The sequence below is a fragment of the Lepisosteus platostomus genome, chromosome 4 (assembly GCF_059453375.1).
Source record: "Lepisosteus platostomus isolate fLepPlt1 chromosome 4, fLepPlt1.hap1, whole genome shotgun sequence".
Lineage (NCBI taxonomy): Eukaryota > Metazoa > Chordata > Actinopteri > Semionotiformes > Lepisosteidae > Lepisosteus > Lepisosteus platostomus.
In genome coordinates, this window is record NC_142614.1 from 15,544,067 (window position 1) to 15,564,982 (window position 20,916).

General features: G+C 38.1%; 1 protein-coding gene across 6 annotated transcripts in view; it reads left to right on the forward strand.

The window, feature by feature from the left end:
* nipbla (NIPBL cohesin loading factor a) overlaps positions 1-20,916 on the forward strand; it is an 85,729-nt gene that overhangs the window by 10,523 nt on the left and 54,290 nt on the right. The window contains exon 2 of one of the 6 annotated variants that reach the window (XM_088628705.1): positions 11,045-11,131. The exons of the other annotated variants lie outside the window; for them this stretch is intronic. The gene's annotated coding sequence lies outside the window, so the exon portion shown is untranslated. The remainder of the gene's footprint in view (positions 1-11,044; positions 11,132-20,916) is intronic. 6 annotated transcript variants of the gene reach the window in all.

Below are 20,916 nucleotides of genomic sequence, written 5' to 3' on the forward strand. Positions count from 1 at the left end.
GGCGCCAGCAGCCCAACAGCCCCCGGAGGAGGGGCACGGATCAGGGCCAGAGCAGGGAGGGCCCAGCACAGACAGCTGGCTCTAGGGGAGTAGAGGAGAGTCAGTGGAGTTCTTTTTATAGTCGTGATCAACTCTTTTTGAATGACTTTTTTGTTAAAAGCAATGTGCAGGGTGCTTTGCAAATTTTTTTGTGGTACGGAAAATTATCCAATGTTGGCAACAAGGTGGTATATTGTGAGTTTCATCGGCTGTAGCCTGTGTCCCATTTAAATGCCGGGCACGCTCCTGGCCAGGTCTCGGTGTTCTTGACTGTGGAAGTGATGGGAGGCCAGGTGGCAGTCTTTGCGCTTGACTATCGAAAGTGAATATTAATGGTTTGGCTTTGCTCATCAGGTTGCAGACAGCCTTGTCTCTATTTTCTGGTCTACTGATTAATATCTTGTTTTAGAATAACAAGCAATTAACTTATCAGAATAGCCCTAACAACTGAATATAGCTCTTCGAAAAAACATAAATGCATGTAATGTCATCTACACATACAAGTAACACTTTGCAGTAGCCACCTGCTTTTCATAAAGCATTTAAAAATCTGGGCCTCCCCTTGCTGGTTTGTACGCCCCCATCTGGATGGCACTGGAGTTTCACTCGTGGTGAGAGAGTTTTCCTTAAGTACTTTCTGTAAATGTGCAAGAATTTATACATATTTATAAAAACTACAGTCATACTTGCTTATGGAATTTTATTCTGACTTTAAAGGAAGAGTCCATTGACATTGGCAAATTGCAAACAGTGGCTCAGTTGCAATAGTCTGTGGCCATTTGTGCCTGTTGTACCTTTGGAGCCCAGTCTTGCTGTGGATGAGGGTGTGGCAGTCTGTCATCACAAGCTCATCTGACTCAGTGGCAGGCTGCTCTGCCCACTGTTGCATAACTGTCATGTTAGAACTTCATTCAGAAAACGCTGGGTTTGGTATCTTCTTCTTGTGTTATTCCCCTGAAAGCTCACTGTGAAGGCTGATCTGAGTTTGAGCATTTGTTCATTCTAAACAGTGCCTGTATGCTATGGCCCTAACTCTTTACTGAAAAGACCCTGATGTAGCTAGACATCCAAAAAAAAACGTTTAAGCACTGATTTTATTATTGAAATTTGGCATTTATTTGGCTTACTTGTGCTTGGCTTCAGTTTTCTTTTTCCATACGAATAGGCTTTTTTTGGCAATTGCGTTCAAATTTGTGGAGGTACAAAGCTTTGAAAGGTACAGACCTCCAAAGGTGTGAAAAAGTGATTTTAATAAAGTACTTGCCAGAGCCACTGCTACAAGAGCTACATTTGACAAAACAATTATAGCTTAGCGGTATGAAACTTGGCACTTATGCTAAAATGTTGGGGGACAAATCACTTAGGCTTCAAGAGAAGTGATTTATGCAAAATAAGGAGGTTAAGCAAAACAGAATAAGTCTGAATTTGTAAAATACTATAATTCAGTAAGCGAACAGTTTGAATGTCTCTATAGTTGCCTATGAAAAAATTTAATTTGGCTTTTTAAAAAGGCTGAGGATGGCAGAGATCTTTTTTATTCCAACTCAACACAGCAATGCCATATTTTATAAAAATAGAAAAATTAAAATGAAATAATTCTTGCATGTTGAATATTAAGTAAATGGAAAACGAGATGTAATAATAAAGTTTCTGGAAAGGTAGATCACATGGTTTTTCTGTTTTGTGAAAATGGTGGATGGAGCGAATCCTCTTTTGTCAACCGGAAGTGTTGGATTCATTTCTCTGTGTTGAGGTGATCTGCAATTGGACCGCAAATTTAACCGAAACATTGAAGGTGTGGAACGGTTTCAGGCAGCATCCAATTGGTATGAAGTTTCATTTGGATTTTGGTTGTAAGTAAAGTTTTTGCACAGCTGGGAGCTTAAAAGGAGCTGTGAGGAAGTGTCTTCCCATATGTCAGCCTCACTTCGGTAGGGCTGGAGAGGCTTTGTCTCGCGTTGGATCAAGAGGACTATTTAATGGGAATAATAACTTTTATTTATAAAGCGCCTTTCCAAACCTGTACATCTTGAATAAAAAGAAAGACCAGGAAAGTACAATAAGAGCGATAAGAGTAAATGGGGGAAAAAAACACAAAAGCATACAGGCTTTTACTAATTGGCTGTTGGCAATCAGGTGTAGACCTTGGTAAAAAGGTAACTTTTCAGTTCAGATTTGAAGAGTTGTCTCTCGTGAAGTCTGAGGAAGGTCGTTCCACAACAGTGGAGCAGCGACAGAGATGGCACATGAGATGGGACAGCGCGTAGAGGACTGGCCTTATCTGGACGGAGCCTGCGAGGGGAGTGTAAACATGGAGGAGTTCAGAGATTTGTTACGGGGCCAGATTGTTGAGAGCCTTAAAAGTCAGCCACAAGATCTTGTATTGAGTATGTGACTTTATAGGCAACCAATGTAGAGACTTACATGTAGGAGTAATATGCTGCCAGGGTCTGGTGTGAGTAAGTAGTCAAGCGGTTTTGAACATATTACAACTTGTTGAGAGGAGAGTTAGGGAGCCCATACAGTAAGCTGGAGAAATCAAGCCTTGATGTAATTAATGCATGAATCAGGCAATCAGCATTGGACATTGAGTAAATTGCTTAATGCGGGCTATATTTGTAATGTGAAAGAAAGATGTCTTAATCAAAGTTTTCACATCTGGTTCAAAAGCCAGGAGAGGATCAAGTGTTACTCCTGGATTCCTGACTAAGGCTGACATGTGAATGGGGAAGCCAACCACCATTACTGTGAGAGATAAGAGATAAGTGATGGAGTGGGAGACCCGAGGGGGATGAAGTTTTAACATACAGCTTTGTATCATGTGCCTAACAGTGAAACTAAAGACCATGTTTGTGTATATTTTGCCCGAGAGGTAGCATGAAAATAATGAAAAGTAAAGGGCCCAAGACTGAACCCTGAGGCACACCATGGTTGACTGGGGCTGTGGGGGATTTATGAGGATCAAAGGAGACAAAATGCTTCCTGCCAGTCAGATAAGAGCAAAACCAGTTAAAGACAGGCCTGCTGATAGACAAGAAATGCACAAATGTTTTCGTAAACCAGTATTAAAAACGGGTAGGAGTAAAACTTTCATTTCTACTCCTTTTTTGCTTTAAATCGTTTTTGTCGAAGCAGTACAATCAAATTCTTTAAGCATTAGTGAGTACATATGATTTAAAATATAAAAGGCATTTCTGATTGAAAGTTTTTATATCGGTGGATTTGAATGTTTTTATATTAAAATAAAGTACACTTTGTCCTGATATTGAACTTAATTTTTAAGAATGCATTCACCAGAAACGAAATTCTCTATCATCTGCAAATAAATATCCAGTAGCACGCAGGCAGATTTCTCCTCTAGCCATTTCAAGATCACTCAGAGGACATGCTTGTCTTGCAGTCTCGTTCATGGCATCTTCTGCAGAAAAATGTCTTTCCATATATATTGGAGTTGGAGGACCGGTCCATCCTCCTGGGCAACATCAGATCAGTGAAGATCAAAGATCTCAGCTAACTGATGGTTCCCCATTTTCTGTCTTGAAAACTGTTTAAAGTCAAATATATACAGAAGATAATCTAATAAATGCTATTTCCGTAAAAGTTTAGATCTTGCTTTTATAGTCAAATATTTGTTTTCACTAGGAGTATATGGATGAGCTTTTTTACATTTTAGATTCTATGAAAAATAATTTATTTTTTCTTGATTGACTTTTTTTTGCTGCCCTTATATCAGGTTTTCAGAAACAGGCTTTTGTGCTTCATTTCTGGTGAGTTTGGTTTTCATCTGTCCAGGGAGAGTAATGGTTGTCACTTTGAAAATCAAAAAACATTTTATAAAAAGGACTATGCCATATAGTCCTTAATATGATTGTGACACTTTACTGTCCCTTTGAGTGTTCCTTGCAATTATACTTAACATACATGTTCTGTGCTATAAGTCGGCCTCTTTAAGGGCATCATCCAACTTCAAAAAAAAATTGAAATCTCATTTTAGAAGTTAAGAAATGTTTCAGCTGAGATGGGACAAGGTTTGCAATATCAGTAATGTAGAGTACATGATTTAGGAAACCACAGAGGAAGAATTTTAAGTTTATTTTATCACCTTTTCTCTGGAAAGGTTTTGGGAACATTGTTTGGCAAAACATTTTTTTCTAATAAAAGCTTTTAAGAAAGTGTCGAAGATTTTCAAACAGCCCAGACCACAGATGCACTTTTAAGTAAATGTGAAAATGTGTTCTCTGGGCTATTATGCGAGTTGTATCTGAAGCTCCTGTATTCGATGTGACATCAAAGACTAAGGTGTGTGTAACTCCACCCTGCAACCTTCTGTGATATACTCTTCCTCGTCTGTGTGCACTCAGTTTGTTCCCTTATGTTTGTGCAATTGTTTAAATGATCCTGTTGTCCTCCAGGGGTCTTGCAGTCTCTCTGATTTGATTTGTAAATAGAGCAGGGCTTGTGGTTCTGGTCACATGTAAAAACAAGCTGGGGGACAGCCCGCCCCCGCTCCCAGAGCTCTTGGAATGAGTCCAGTGTAGGTGAGAGGACTGTATAGTAACCTGAAGATCAGGCCTATTTTTGAAAAAGTGTTTACTAAGGCAAATTCAGCTCCACCTGTGCCTAGACAGAAACTGAAAGTTAACAGAATTGTAAGCAGGTGATTCTCTTTTAAGACAAGAATACTTTACATTTCAAAACATTTTATGGTGTTATTCTGAAAAGTACGATTAGCGATTGTTGACAGCAGAAACTGAATTGAATTAAGTGGTATTCCCCCCCCCCCCCCCCCACCCTATTTGGAGCAAGGAAGGAGGGTGTTAACATTTTCAGGCACTGGCCAAGATTAGCAAATGTTATTTAACACACTTAATAGTTCCTTGAAATAAATGCTGTCAGATGCATGACTGGAAAGCTTGTTCAACGCTCCAACAACCCACTGAGTAAAAAAAAAGTGTCTTCGTCCCAATTTCAAATGCACTTTTCTGTCATTTCCTCTAGTCCTTTCATTTTCACTTTTGATTCTAACAGGTATTTTGAATACCCAAATTCAGTACTCTTATACTATTCCTTTCTGTAGACCAGGAAGAGTTTTTATCCTGTCAGTGTAGGAATTGATTTTGAGCCTAAGGATATATAAATGGTTGCAAAGGAACTGGTAAAGGTGTATTCCCTGCTGAAAGGAAAAGAAAATGGACACATCTGTGGAGCAGCCCTCTCCGTTCAGCAGGGAATAAACCCATACCTTTTCCTTTGCAGCCTACACATGCTGCCGCAGAACCTACTTGAACATCTTTATATATATATAGTTACTCTTTTCAGGGCTGATTTCAGAGCAGCATGATCTTTTTTATAACGTGGTACAGAATTCTACACAGTATTCTAAATTAGGTCTTACTTGTAATGGTAAAATTGTATAATGCACATCCCTAGATTGACAGCTCCATACTCTTAACCATACATGCTCACATTCTGTTTGTCCTTTTCTGGCTTGCTCACTCCGTGTAGAAGATATGCATGGTGTGCCAACCCTTTCAAGCTGTTTAGCTTAAAAATAATAGATAATTCTCAAAATAATTGTTTTGCTGGATATCTGCATTCTAGCATTTGGCATTCCTAAAAGCTAACACAACCTTTTTTTTTCTTAGGTTGTAAACATCCAGCCCTGCACTGTAACCAAACTAGACCCTTCTTTAACACCAGCTCTGACTTGAGGTTGCCAGACTTCTACAATTCCAGTGATCATTGCAGCCAGAATTTGTATCTTCTGGTTTTTATTTGGTTTGCCACTTGCTTGGTTTGTACTTTTTAGCAGTGCTAGTTTAGTGAATACTTCAAAGAAAGCTCAGATGTCTCATTGGTCATTGATCCAGTTTGGAGGGCTTTTATTCAGTTCAAGCTTTTAGTCTGTTCTCAGGAAAGAGTCCACAGTCATAAGTGAGAGCTGAAATTAGGAGTCATGGTGTTTACTTTTGTCCAGTTATTTTCTGAAATCTGAAATGGCAAAACAATGATTTTTACTTGTCCAGACTACAGTTTCTACTAATTCACTCATTCATTCTTTACTTTTGGTCAGAGAACTGGTCTCATTGTTAATGACCTTCTGTTTTAAAAAAAGTAGTTTTTACCTGTGCAAAATGTTTTAATATGCCCCAATTATTTCTTAACACCCCATTCCTTGGGTTACATCTCTACTCAGGTGTACAGCACGTACACAAGTTTTACACAGAAAGCCATCTTTCCCAGCACCTCTGTGCCAGAATACCTTTGCGTCTTATGTAACTTATCCTGGTGGGACTGCACATCAGTGGTGGTGGAGGGGAGTCCCCATAACCTGTAAAGCGCTTTGAATGGAAGGGCCAGGGAAGCGCTGTATTAATATTATTAAAACTAACTTCTAAAATAATTATACACATCTTTTTTACCAATATACATCGCCCTACTAGTGGATGAGGAAAACATGGAATATAAACTTTTTGTGGGATATCCAAGTGCACGGTGATATCCCCACTTGTTATAAAGCTGCAAGGAGCTAATACTGTAATGATGCTCATGTGACATTACACTGTACGTTTTTTTTTATTACACTGAGGTTGTGGTTCGTCCTGATTTCCCCATAATGTAGCGCGTCTTGAACATTAACATGCATGCAGCCCAAATCATGGCATTGCCCCAGAACCCCAAAATCGTCAAATTTAATGCAGCGTACAGAAAAAGTGAGACATAAGCAGCTGTTTAAAAAGCTCTGTAATGTTGCAAAATCTCTATTGCATGGCTTGATAAAGGATAAAGAAAAATGTAGGATATTCATGATATCAAAGAAAGCGTAAGGTTTATTTAGCTCTGGAATCCACAAAGTCTTTTTTTGTGTTACACTGGGTATTACAACAGTTGTACTAGATTGTCTCCAGCTGGAAGTGTCCCATGCTTTGCGTGTTTCTCTTACCTGATAGGACGATGGTGTGTATCCCTTCTTTATTGAGTTGCCCATTTTGTAAAATGGCCAGGGGTTAATGGGAAGTTTAGGACTGTTGCAAAATTGTTCAGTGAATTTCTCTCCTTCCTAGTGCAAGTCTTAAATTAATCCTTAGCAAGATTTACTTTTTAAAAATATTTGGAAAATGAAATATCGGTGCTTAAATTAAAAGAAAATCCTGCTTTGTTTTTTTTTTGTACGTGTTAAGAGTTTGAGTAGACTTGAAGCATTTAATAAGTGGGGTCAAGAGTTATGCTAATGATATATACTGAGGTAGCATCTGGTTTTCAGTGTCATTTTTGTGTCAAAATGTGCATTATGCCTATAAATAGGCATCTGTCACATTGTTAGACTTTATGCTGTATATATCAATTCTGAAAAATCTGTGACAGCAGTTACATTTATTGTGCATGCTCTATCTCATAAACTGAGCATTGTCATTTTTTTTAGTTGTTTGATGGAAGTTGTGTAAATATGTTTATAAATAAGACTGCTGTCTTTATGGAGCTGGGGATTTGATATATGAAGGAAATAAGATATCTAGCACGGTATGTCTGTGGAGGTCAAACACATTAGCAGAAACACTTCACAGTATCCATTGTCAGAAATTGCTGAGCTCTATGGTCAATCCTGTAGGAAATAAAACCAAAGTAAAAAATTCTACTACCATACATAAGTATATATTTGTTTAGGGATTCAGATGGTCGCTTATTTATAGACTGCTCAATTCAGCAGTCAAGTAGTAATTGCCTTTTTTCTATTTAATACTCGATTCTAAATGGAAGATTTAAGTGAAATCCTTAAGTGGGTTATGCCATTCTCTTTATCGCTGGGAAGACTGAGTCATGCAGACAAATGCTTTGAAGTACATTTGAGCACTCATCTGCAAAGCGTGCATGTGAGCATATTTAAATTTCCTGGATGTTTCTGCCTTCAGTGTTCTGTGAACATTTAAATTTCTTTTGGTTTTCAGGCTGTGTACATAAGTCAACAAGAAGTAAATAAAAAGAGCTGTGTTTTGACAGGACACAGAAGGTAATACCCATAATGTAGGTTGACAGGATTCAAGGATTTACTGTGATGTACCTTATTTTATTGATGCTAATATCTTCTGTTGGAGTGTACTGGCCATAAAATTAGTTAAGTGTAACCTGTCACTTAACTTAAGAGGTCACAGGTCCGGGGATGCCACTAAATATGAAAAAAGAAAGACACCTGTGTTTAGCCAAAGCACCAGGTTTGGATCTTATAGAAAACTGAAAGAGGCATATAAATGTTGAGATGTGTTGATACCTCATATGAGCCGTTAACACTTTTAACACAATCAATCAGGAGTTGACGTTATTTTGTGTCCCTTTGCATTTGTGGTGCAAAGAAGATGGTCAACATTTGTGTTGCAGTCAAAAGGCCCTATCCATTTTGGATATTTATTTTATGCAGCTTTCCTGAAGAACTTAATAGAAGAAAGGTTTTAAAAGAGAAGAGGCCATTGGGCCTGTCAAGCTCATTTGGCAGTAGTTTTATCTGATGTTCCAGCCTTTTCTTAAATACAGCCAGGGAATAGTTTCACCAAAATGGTGGGGTAGCTTGTTTCAGACTCCCTCAGACTTTTAACCATGAATGCATGGAAGTGGAGACTGGGCTGTTTGCTCCTTGGAGTCTGAAATGGGAATCCCTGACATCCTTTTAGTTTTTTTTTCTTTGATCCATTTTCTTTTATACTGACATTTCAGTTTAGCAGACTCTTTAAGTACATTTGAACGTGAGGTGTCCTGTCCTGGGTGGTGATGAGAGGAATGGGTATTGGGATTTCCACTTGTTGAATTGTGGTTGGTTTTTCTTGCTGTACACTGTGGATATATATAAGAAAAACATTTGGTTTGTCCACAAGCACAGGAACATGGTGTTTTGTTCTCTGCACTAGTACCTTTCTTTACCCATTGTTCACATGATTGAGATAGTTGAGGAGCTGTAACACCCAGCCAGGCTGCCTGATGACTTTTTGGAGGTGAAGAGCTGGCATGGATAGTTCAGTTTGCAAGTATGTGTGATCTCAGCCCCATTGAGTATGAAACAAGTGTATCATCTGCTGCACCTTAATGAAGCTATTGTGCTTCTGCTCACTGACCTGAGTTTGTCACTGTCATGTGAGTGTGTCGTCGCCTCATGTTTGAGCCATACTAAGGAGTATTCGCTATTTAATAGTCTTAAATCAAATCTCCTTTTTCAAAACATAGCTTTAGACACTGTGCTCCTGAACTTGGTTCTTTAATTTTAGAGCATTCAATATCAATTTGGAATTAAAAATATAGTATGTTATTTCTCTTGTATCAAGGTCACTCTTTAATTTTCATCTGTTAATTGGCATTGTAGTGATCTACCCTTGATTTTCTGGCTGGTAGAACCTGTTGCTGATAAGGAACCTGTGTAATTAGCCTGTCACATGGAATGAGTTTAATCTCAGGTTCTTTTTTATTGTTAGGAGCCTACATTCAGTTGATAACCTAAATTTTTTCTTGATGATTCTTCAAAAATCTTTGTTTTTTTGTAATCACTCTGTCAATCAACTGTCCTGTCTTAATTCAGTGTTTCATAATGGAATGCTTTAAGCTGCTGCTGAAAATGCTCAAAACGATGGCGACAATGTGCACCTTCAGAAGTACTGTCCAGCAGATGGAGTCAGACAGCTGGCTGCAGCACAGAACATAGCTGGCTGGGTGAAAGATAGGAAGTTTGATAAAGTGTACGTTTTATAGGTTTTTAAACCTTGTTTTGCTGTTTGAGGCTATAGATAATACCATATGTGTTCCATGCTGAGGTTTGTTATTTATTCCATTGAAAAGTGTATTGAGCAGTCTTTGGCCTTAAATTCTAGTATTTTCAAAGCTGTTGACAACCTATTTGAAATAGCTGCAGGATCAAGAAAATCCCTAATTTAAGATTTGGTGTACAGGTCAGACACCAAACAAGGCCACATATTTAAACTCGGTGATAAACCCATTTTTTTGCTGGGGTGAGGGGAAGTAATACGTGTCATTTTGAGGATTTGAGGGTCGATCTTCTGTAGAAGTGATGCAGAGCCCAGCGTTTTATTGTGCGGCACCGTGTTTTCAGATTGTCCTTTTCTCACTTGTCATTTTTTAAGTGCTTTGTCCTTCTGAAGTAGAATGTCCCTTTCAGACTGCATGCGTTTGCTCATAGTTTATTTTTCTGTATTTTGACAGCCTGATTTTATGACCCCAAAAAGACTTAAGGATGAAAGTATTGAGATGGCCATGTGCATTGATGGCTGAAAATGCCTTTAGGTAACTGTTGAATTGTCTTAGTGGTGGGTTTATAGAGGATCTGTAATAAAATACTTTAGATGTTGTCCAGTAATACTGTGTAGTTTGTCTAAACCAAGAGAAACTATGAATCTAATAGATACGTCAGGAGTCCTAGGATTCTGCATCATTTTTACAATTGCATTTAACCTGAAATCTGCTGTGATCGATTAATAATTCTGTCAAGCTCTTGTTTTTTTGCATTTCTACAAACAGGTTAAAACTGGTAAAAAAAAAAAGTTAACTGGCAGCATATTTTAACAGTCTGTTACTGAATTGTGCAGATATGCCAAACAGAATTATTTAGAATATTGTTTAGATCAGTATCGTAATGTTCTTTTTAGAAATATATTTTAAATGCTGTGACAGTATTAGTAGGTAAAAGGATATGAAAAATTTACACTTTTCAGAAGAAATTTCTCAGAATACAGAGGCAGAAAACAGTATGTTTGAAATGTAGAGTTGAAGCATTTGTCGTGAAAGATACTTAGTCACTAATTTATGTAATGCAGAGGTTTTCTGAGTTTGACTAATTTATTTGATCATGTGAATTCTTCATTGATTCTTCCATGAATCCTAGAGGGTCTGATAAAACTAAAAACTGTGTAGTGCTCTGCTGTTGGGCTGCAGAGGTATTGTTAATGTCTTGGTTGTTGTTGACTTTGAAATTTCTTTGAAACTTTTGTAACTGGTGTTCTGTCTCTGCCAGGTAAAACACTGTGGAGACCAAACTGGTATACTGTGGATTTTTTTTAGTTAAGAGTCTTCACCAGATAGACCAGATGAGATGTTTCAGGTAGGCAGATGATTTTCCATAATCACTTGGGGAATGTCTTTTAGTTTTATAATTAGATATTTTACCAGATCACAGATACATTGGTAATTTTACAGTGAAACAGAACAGGTATTCTGCAATTGCTGCAGTTATCATCTTATACATGATTCCAATTACAGGTTGTTTTTTCGTGAGACTTTGTGAACTTACCCTGTGCCATTTGTTCATAACAGACTTAGAGGTGTTCTGAGAGGTGGCAGAGTAAAATATCTCTTTATTTCAGGGTGAATACAGTATTTGAACTAAGCACATTAACTGATATGTTTGCTGTGTAGTTTTTTGTGTAATGTTTTAGGCCTTGAAGAGTTCAGTCTTATACCCAGGTCTGTTTTAAAATTCATGCTTTATGCAACTACCAGCCACGAATTCCTAGAGCCATGTTGTCTAAATATTTAGTCATAAATCATTCCTGATTTCAACTTTTGTGCCTTTAGTATCAGAATGAATTGTCTGTGTGAGGTTTTTCTGGGGGGTCAAAGACAAGCTGGCTAGGTTCACTGTCCCTCTAAACTGTCCTGGTGTGTGCCCGGCCTTTAGCATAGTGCTTCTTGAGCTCAGGGAAATGTGACTTCCCTTGGGGTGTCTTGATTTATGTTCGTAGTTTTAAGTGTTTGTGCAAAATAATCCTCGTTTTTAACCATCTAAATGCTTAAATTGATGTGTTTCTGATTTTGATGAAAGCTTTTCAAGGGGCAGGCAGAAAATTCTTCTTTGTATTTGTAGGGTTTGATTAGCAGCCTGAAAAAAGTCTGCGACTGGAGAGCAGTGTGGAACTGGGTTAACAAGTAGCAGGGACAAAGCAGTTGCCACTGGAGGGAAGCCTCATTCAGACCAGACAAACCTAGGGAGTACTAGTTTCAGGGATTGTTTCCATGCCTCCTGTTGGTCAGGCTGCCTCGCAAAATGTTTAAGCTGCTGAGAGGAAGCCTACACACATGCACACACAAAAGAGCATAGCTCTTAGTGTTTTTGTGCAGTGTTGTCATTGCTGTCCATTTTCAGTAAGGCTCTAGTAGATGAATAATTAGTGTGAAATAGGCATATTACTATAATAATCTGGATTTATGAATGACATTTAGGTAATGTTGCTAACAGTCATTAGAAGGGTTGGATTGCCTCTAGAAAATGTACCCCGCGAACTATTTTGCATATTTATATATGGAAACTCTCATAGTTTGATTTCACGATTACTAAAGCATATTGAGTTGTATACAAAATAAAGTTATATGAATTGTTGTTTTGTTTTATTGGAACCAAAGAACTAGAAATAACACTGAACAGTGTAACAGAACAATTGAGCAAGATGCAGATTTTTGTCAATCATTAAATTATTAGCTCTTTTTTCACAGTGGTATTGGAGGTACATTTTGCTTAGCAAGATAATGTAAAATTCAAAATTTGACAGGTCCTTGTAAGTTAATATTTTTTCTTTACAATGAGTAAAGTTGACATTCACAACCTTAATAAACATGTTTAGCATGTTCAATTGCCCTTGGCTATTTTATCTAAAACTTCAAAGAATCCTCAATACTTGCTTAAAACATTGCCGAGACAAGACATTCTAGATTGACTTGAACAGCTTAAGACAATCTTACTTGCAAAAAAGAAAAAAATCAAAGCATGTCTAATGGTAGTAATGGAATTAAAAACACGATCAAGACTAGACTTCCTTCCCGACTAGAGTTACAGTAGAATCAGAAAAACTAAAAACAGCACATGTTCACTGGGTCATTGAAATTAAGTATGTGACGTGTACCATTGTTAACAACGTCAATGGTAAATAACCCTTAATATTACAACAGCTAACCCCATGGATTTGTAAAGCAGTATTTGATGATGGTTTTCTAATTCTCTGTAAAAATATATGGATACTTTTAGAAAGTAGAATTGCCTTAGCAAGACAACTCTAAGGAATAACCATATGTTTTTCAGGAGAAATAAGAAATATAATCCCGGTGTTATCAAATACCTTGCGGCGCACCTCTAATCATTAGTGGTAAATATTTAATTTAAACTCTTTAAGGTGTTCCTGTGCCTATAGTGCACGTAATATCAAAGTGAAGTTCAGTAAAATTGAAAAACTGATATGAATCACTGCTTGCATTGTGGTGGGCTAAGCTACGGTCTGTTCAAATATTGGTTACAAATTATTTTGAAAAGGGACTGCTATGAGTCAGCCAGAAGTTATAGATACCTTGTTTTGCCAGCATTATAAGTAATGTTTCAGATTTTCAAATAAGATAGTTACGGAATTGAATTAAATGAATGACTTTGCTTATCAGGACTTATAAGACTGGTGTTATTTGGTTCATACTTAGTTTGTTTGTCATGGTTCTCTTTATTATGCTAAGGTATTCAGAGTTTGAATTGACAATGTTTTAAAACGATATTTGTATATATTATTAAAGGGTTCGGAATAGTCATCCATCCACCAGCCAGACACAGATTAATTTGGTCTGTTGACTAAATTTCACTTCTTATTGTACTTGTCTAGTCTCAGAGACTTTTTGACTTGGCGTAAGCTAGATGGTATTTAATGTAAACACACTGGTCAATCAAACGGCTATGTCTTCTAAGAGGCTGCCTTGTGCCAGCGGACTAGAGTAGGCCTTGTTGCACAGGGTAAGAGTCCCCGCCAGCTCTCAGTCTCTGCACTCAGGAGTTTGAGTCCAGGGTGGACACGAGATGGAAGCACTCACTGCACAGGAGAACTCAGCAGAGTTCTGTGTGCAGTTCAGTCGGCAGCCTAAAAGTAACTACAGCTGTGGGATGTAATCATGGGTGTTTAGTTTCTTTCAGAAACTTTTTTAATTAAATAGAAGGGTTACACCATTGATTTTCCTCATATTTTACTGATGGTTTAGTAATTAACTTTTTTTTCATTTTTAATGTTTAAATTGACAAACTTTGTTAAATATTACCTTGAATGTGCTAATTTAGTTAAAACAATTTAATAAAGGCTAACCACATTAAAGTGTCTTTTTGCTTGCTTATCTTAAAGACGGTGGTGCAATCATACTGTATGTGTATCATTATACTATGTGCCGTCGAGAATGTTTCAGGACCCCTTCAGCTGTGATGTTTCCCTTTTCAATGTTGTTAAACTGTGGGGAATGGCGTGCTGTAATTCAGGAAAGTAAAGAATACTGGGATCATTAACCATGCCTCTTTCACGGTACACTTCAGCAGCACGTGACAGCTCTGCTCCATGCTGTTTTTCACACTGATATCAGTTCCTGTCTGTCATAGATGCCTTTTTGTGTACTTGGGTATTTTTCAACCTAGTGACTGACCACAGGTTCCCCGTGATGGAAAGCTAGCCAGGCTGAGGTCGTGCAGATCGGCTTGATTTGGGTTTATGAAACATGAGAAAGCTTTGTGCACGTTACAGCTAGAACCTACAGCATTATCAGGGTGGGTGATAAGTATATGCATACCTTACCTGCCAGTAGTGGCCTTCTCTTTGACTGGAGATGAAACGTATTAGGGGTACATAGTACAGAAACATATGCTGTCAGTTCTGTTAAGAGCTTAAAAAAGCCCCGAAACAGCAGAATAGAATGAATTGTGTTACTCCTGAGCCCATTTAGGAGAATAAGGCAAATGTTGCATAACCATTAGTGATACCACCAGCGTGCTTTGATGGATGTATGGCTTTGTTCTGTTAAGGATGCGACCTCTATCATGGGTCCTCATTGCCACTTTTTAGCTGGGCGTGCTGCTCATTCGGTCACATGTCGCTGCCTAATTGTCCCTGCGGTATGGAAAGGAGAGAAATGGACATTCTCAGTCCTTTGCACTTGCACTTTGAAACACATCTACATGGCACGATTGCGCAGTGGTAAATTTCCTTACCGTTTTCCTGGGATGGGGTGGATGGGCTCTGTTTCAGGCCACGAGTCAGCTCAAGGAAGGCGGAGATGACTGCTGAGACCATAGCTGATTATTTAAAAAAAACAAGCACGCAAGAAGGTTGAACCACTACACTGAATCAGCTTATTAAGATGTGCGTACAAAATGCACTAGGAGCAGTAGATGAAAATAAACACAGGAGCTATAAGAGAGGGAGGTCAGGCAGCCAGCTTACATGTGAGGGGGGGAAAAAGAAGATGGCGTGAGCTCTTTCGAGCCCACAGACAGAAATTGTGGGGTTCAGTGGAGGTGGACTAGGAGTGAGAGCACAGAGCGGTGAAGAACATGTGAAGTGTGGGGTACACAAGACCCCTCAGAAGGCCGAGGCACAGTCATCCAGCAGAAGCGCTCAGTGGCTGGCCTGGGGCCTGCAGAGGGCAGCTCATCGCACACATTTCCAGAGTCTGAGGCACTCAGAAATGACCTGGAAGAACTGATGCTGGAGAATCAAGTGACGAGCTTCCTGTGCTCCTCCATATGTCCTTTTTATTAACATTTGTCTCCTAGATCCTTAGACTGGCTGATGTTATTATTTTTCTCTTTTTAATAAATTATAACATTAATCTGAGGTACAGAAGAATCAGTGAGTTTTTTTTCTTGCATTTTGTTTCATTCTACTGTTAAAATGCTCATAGCAGCTGTGGGCTGTTACCTAGCTTCAGATGTTCTTTGGTATATCCTGGACCTGCTGCATTACTTGTTCAGATTTAAAATACAGTAAATCCTCGATTTAACAGACAAAATTCTACGGTTCATATGTTGGTACCGCGTAATAGTCTGGTTGATACGTCGGTATGTATGGACTTCATCAGTCGTGCTGCGAACGCAACACGTATCTAGTACATCGTTCGTTCCATCACCAATTCAATTTGTGTTTGCTGTGTCACAAATAATTTTTAATTAATACACCATGGACAAAAGAAAAAGGACAAACCTGAGTGTAAAAGAAAAGTTAGAATTGGTTGAAAAATGAGAACGGAGAGTATCCGTCGCACGCGTTAGTGTGAAGAAACAAGCAGGTATTTGCAAAGCAAAAGAGAAGTTAAAAAATGTGTTTTCATGTGTGATGTGGATGGTCCAAATAAGCCAAAAAACCATGAAGATGGCACTGGGAGATGCCGTGTTGAAATGATATGTGCAGTGTAGTGTACAAGGGGTCGAGTTGAAATCTGCAGCAAACAAGCTGGCAAATGACATGAAAACCGATTTCAAAGCGGGTTATTTTCGAATGCAGGATATGTAGTGTATATAGCGGAACTTGTCGTTTTTCACTGGAATATGGGTGCGTTGTGCTTCAGAATATATCATTTGTTATTTAACAGACTTTTGGTTTCATTTAGGCGCTGTTTTACTGACTTTTTGATTGAACGGACATCCAGCAATATTGGACATCCCTCCCCCCAATTAGTCTGTTAAATTGACGAAATACTGTAATGGTTTTTTAGTATTCTAAAGATGCATTATGATCTGTGCTGTTTATGTATTGGACATTGGCCCGCATGAAAAATATTGATTTTAACAAAATATTGATTATGTGATCTAAGTTCTTAAGAACGTGGTTGTAAAGATAGAGAAATATATATACACAGTTCCGTATTAACCACCTTCATTTACTTACAGTTTTGAGGAGTTCAAATAAGTAACTGCATTAGTGCAAATGCAGTAAGTGAAATTTATGCGAATGAGTGGTTTTATCTTGCTTTGTTCATGTTAGTGCTGTATATTTGTGAATGTACTTAACATAAATGGTGGCGTGTACAACTATGTGGAGTATTCAAATGTAAATCGGAATTGTTTTCCCTAGGTTAGTTTGTAAATCTAAACCCAGTCTTAAGAAAAAAAGGAAAGATTTATTTAAAAAATGTTTCAGTTGCACATTCTGCAAGTTGTTGTTGAAATACTTGTGAACCATCAACCTTATTGTTTTAAAACCATTTACACACCTCAAGAGGAATGTTTATTTCCTTTTAATGCCCTACCCCACATATAACCACAGGAATGTTGGGGATTTTACTGGAACTCCAGAAGCAAACTTATTGGAATTGCACATCATTGGTTACTTCTGAGGTCAATGTCCATGCAATTCTGTGATTAGTCACTTTTTATGTGCAAAGTAAAACAACGTGGACGTGTTCTGTAGTGGTAAATTTCAACCTTTTTTCTCCCAAGGTCAAACCAGAAATGGCATTTTTGTTGAAAGTTCATCTGTCATATTTTGAAGTGTGCTTCAAATTCTAAGTGTACTTAGTTTTTGGTGCAGGCTGTGTTTTAAATTGATTTATTTTAACCTTTGTTACAGAAAAATCTGTCCACATCAGTGAGGTCAACCTAGATGCTTGTACCGAGTGTTTTCAATGTTTTTCTTGGAGTTCAACAGTTCTACAGTTCAGTTACTGTTCACTTATAACATGTCAACATGTTGTTACTGCAAAGAACAATGTTATGTGTTTTCACAGGAGTGTTTTTAAAACCAATGTGATGTATTTCAAAAACTATACTTGGCTAAAAGTTTAGTGAAATGTGTACGGTATTTCCTTATTGAAAGGAAAGTACCTGACGAGGTTAACTATGTGTTGAACATGAATTCAGACGGACTTCACAGTTTCATTCTACCGGATCTCCCATGAAACGTCCCCTGCTGTACTTTGATTTATTCCTCTAACTGGCTCAGCCCACTGCGATGCCTTCTTGTTGGCTTTATGCAAATGCTTTTTTACAAAATTCATTCTGTTGCAGGCATGACTAGGAATGGGTTGACCACTGGAGGGTGCAAAAGCACTCAAATACTAGAAGGTACAAGAAAAACGTACGATGATCAATTGAGAATTGCTTGTTCAAGTTCAGTATTGGCAGTAGAATAACGGTAGTCGTGGATTATCATGCTCTCAAGGCTGTCCGTTAGAAGTGTTTTTCTCTAGCTTTACACCGCACTTGACCTTTTCCCCCTTTTCTTGTTGTGGTCCTCACTGTATTGGTTTGAGTACACATATACATGTGTTTTTCAGTTGAATGTCTTGGAGTTAACCATTTAAAATGGTGCCTTTTGTACCAAAGCTCGTAGGCATTTCTAAGATAATTGTCATGTGTTTAGTATTGCTTTAATAGTGAGGATAGAGGCAACACCTTTTTAATTCTATTGCATGAATAAGGTAGTAAACATTACCTGGTGTGTAGAAACTTGCTGATTTAGGATGGAAGGCCTAATCCAAGGGCAGATCCAGCGGAGATGCCAAGATTAACACAGGGTAGTCGAGAGGGCTACACAAGCTTGATCTATCTGGGTGTGTGTATTCTTTGGTGCCACAGCGCACACTGGTGGCCAGGTGCTCACATATGAGCCTGACATTGACAGCAGCCAGTCAGGAGAGATGAATGGAAGCTTCTTGTATTGTTCCAGGGTCACTGGCCCGTGCTCTTCTTTAAACCAATCGAGCATACCATGCAGCAGATGTTGTTTTCAGGGAAAGATACCTTAAAATGTTATTGTGTGGTGGCGCAGGGATACACTTATAATAAATTCAACATTTAAAATGTTCTTACAGAAGCTCAGAGGTTGAAACTTGATCAGGAAGTTGAATGCTAAGCATTGTGTTGAGAAGTTCTCAGTGTATTTGACTTTACATGGAATGCCACTGTTCAGTGATTTGTTGTGTATTTGGATGTTGTTACGTATTTAGTCTGTATATGTAGGACAAGAGTGTCAACTGTAGCACTCCATAATTGGAGCAAATAATATTTCTGATCACATAATGCAAGGATTTGTGAAGTAGTAAGAAATGTGATGAGTGCCTAAAGGCAGGTATAGCAGTTTTTTTTTACACCTGCTATAGGGCCATCTCAGATGTGCTTTCTGCTTTGGAAAGTAATTTGAATCCTCTTCCCAATAAACTAGTTCTAAGCCAGCAAGCATGGAGAGAAACAGTGTGTTTTGCACTGTTTAGCAAGCCTTTCAGTTGCCTGAGAACAGTAGGAGGCATGCCTCTGTTCCTTGTGCACTAAGAAAAAGATCCAAGATCTCTATTTATATTCTGGCAGTGCTTTCTTTGCCACGCCCATCTCAGTAGTATGTTGTGATCACTCATAGCCTTCCATGATGTCTGAGCTTATTTTTAGTTCCTTTGGAGTCTCATAGAATTAAACCAAAACATACTGAATCTGCAGGATTTTTATCTTTTTTTCATAAAAGGAATGGACATCCCATCCCACTTGGGATTAATTCAGGTTTACTCTGTATTTACCTGTGATTTGAGTCTTACGTTTGTGCAAAACAGCAATAACTCCTGATTTTGCAGAGGCACGTCCCTGGAGGCTGTCTTAAGGACTGTGCATTGGTGCTATAGAAGGTCAAAAGTGACATGGAAAAGAGATCCGATAACACATTGGTGCGTGAATCAAATTGTGATGCCGACATTTTATGACTTGTTATGCATTTGTGTTTTATCGTCTGATTGAATGTATAACTTTGTCAGGAGAGTGAAGATGAGCCATATTTCATTTACAGCCTGAACACAGCACTTTAGACAGAATTGAATTCAGGATTCTTTGTCACGCCAAATCACAGGTTTAGAATTACAGTATTTATAGAACATGGATTTCATTTTATAGATTCGACTATTGGGATTCCTGTATTATTTTTCTGTCAGTCATTTTTGATAGGCTTCCTCGTATGTCTGCAGAATTAAACAAGCTTCATCAGTCAAGATGCTTAGTTTCTCATTTAGAACGGGACCTTGTTTTCAGGTTCTTTTAGGATAATTTTGATGAGTTTTAAAGTCAAATATCTTGAAATGATGAAAACTTTAGTGTACAAATAAATTTGTGCACTTTTCTGCCTAATGTAGCAGTTGAGTAAAATCAGCTTAGTAGCACTTGAGTAAAGCATTATTTTCAGTATGTATAAAAACACTTTCTTGTTGATTTTTTTAAATTAAGGCCTTTACCCATTCAATGAAAGTAACTTTAGATGTTTCTCATTTCAAACATTGTATACTAACCTGCAGCCTACACGATCTGTCCTGATGACAGCCTGTCCTGTTTATGTATGTATATAAAAATGTTTACTTTATTTCTGGTCAGATTTTAGGAGCTCATTAGAAATTTAACTGTCGCAATGCTCAATCTGTGATCTGACCTCTGTTTTAGATCCTTGTCCTACAAGGATAAATTCCACTGGTTTTTGGAGCCTGTGATGGGTTCAGGTTTTTAAAACCTGCCTTCACTAATGATTGCAGTTCATGAGGTTTCTGTGCTTTTATTTTTCTTTCTTTGATAAGTACATTTTATAATTTGCTTTCTTCATGGTGGCCATGTTGTTTCTTTCTTTAATAATAAACGACTTACTGTCATCCCAAACCTCTTTACAGTGAGTGTAAAAATCTTCCTCCTGCAGAGACTCGGTGCACTGGCAATAGCAAGAGGATATGTGTGATTCATGTTGGTTTTTTCCTGCGACCTAAAGACTTTTTGTACAATATTGAGGAATCCTCACTGGATACTTCCTCTCAATCCTTAAGCTTCAAACCATTTTGGCACACAGTAGGTGTTAGTGAACCAGTCACACTGTTAGTGTCCAGTCACACTGTGTCCCATTGTATTTTCTGACCACCTGTGTAATGCTTTTTTAAACAACCAATCTGTGGTTTGAGTACGTCCATGCAGTTAATTGAAATGACATGTTCAAGAAAGTGTTAATGAAAGGAACAACTTTTTAGTGTGTATTTCATCATAATATTTTCTCGTGTGTGTATTTAGAAGACATAAGTACACCAGAGTTTTAATGAATGTTTTTTCAGTGTTATACCATTGGTTATGCTGTTGATTACTGTGCTAAATTG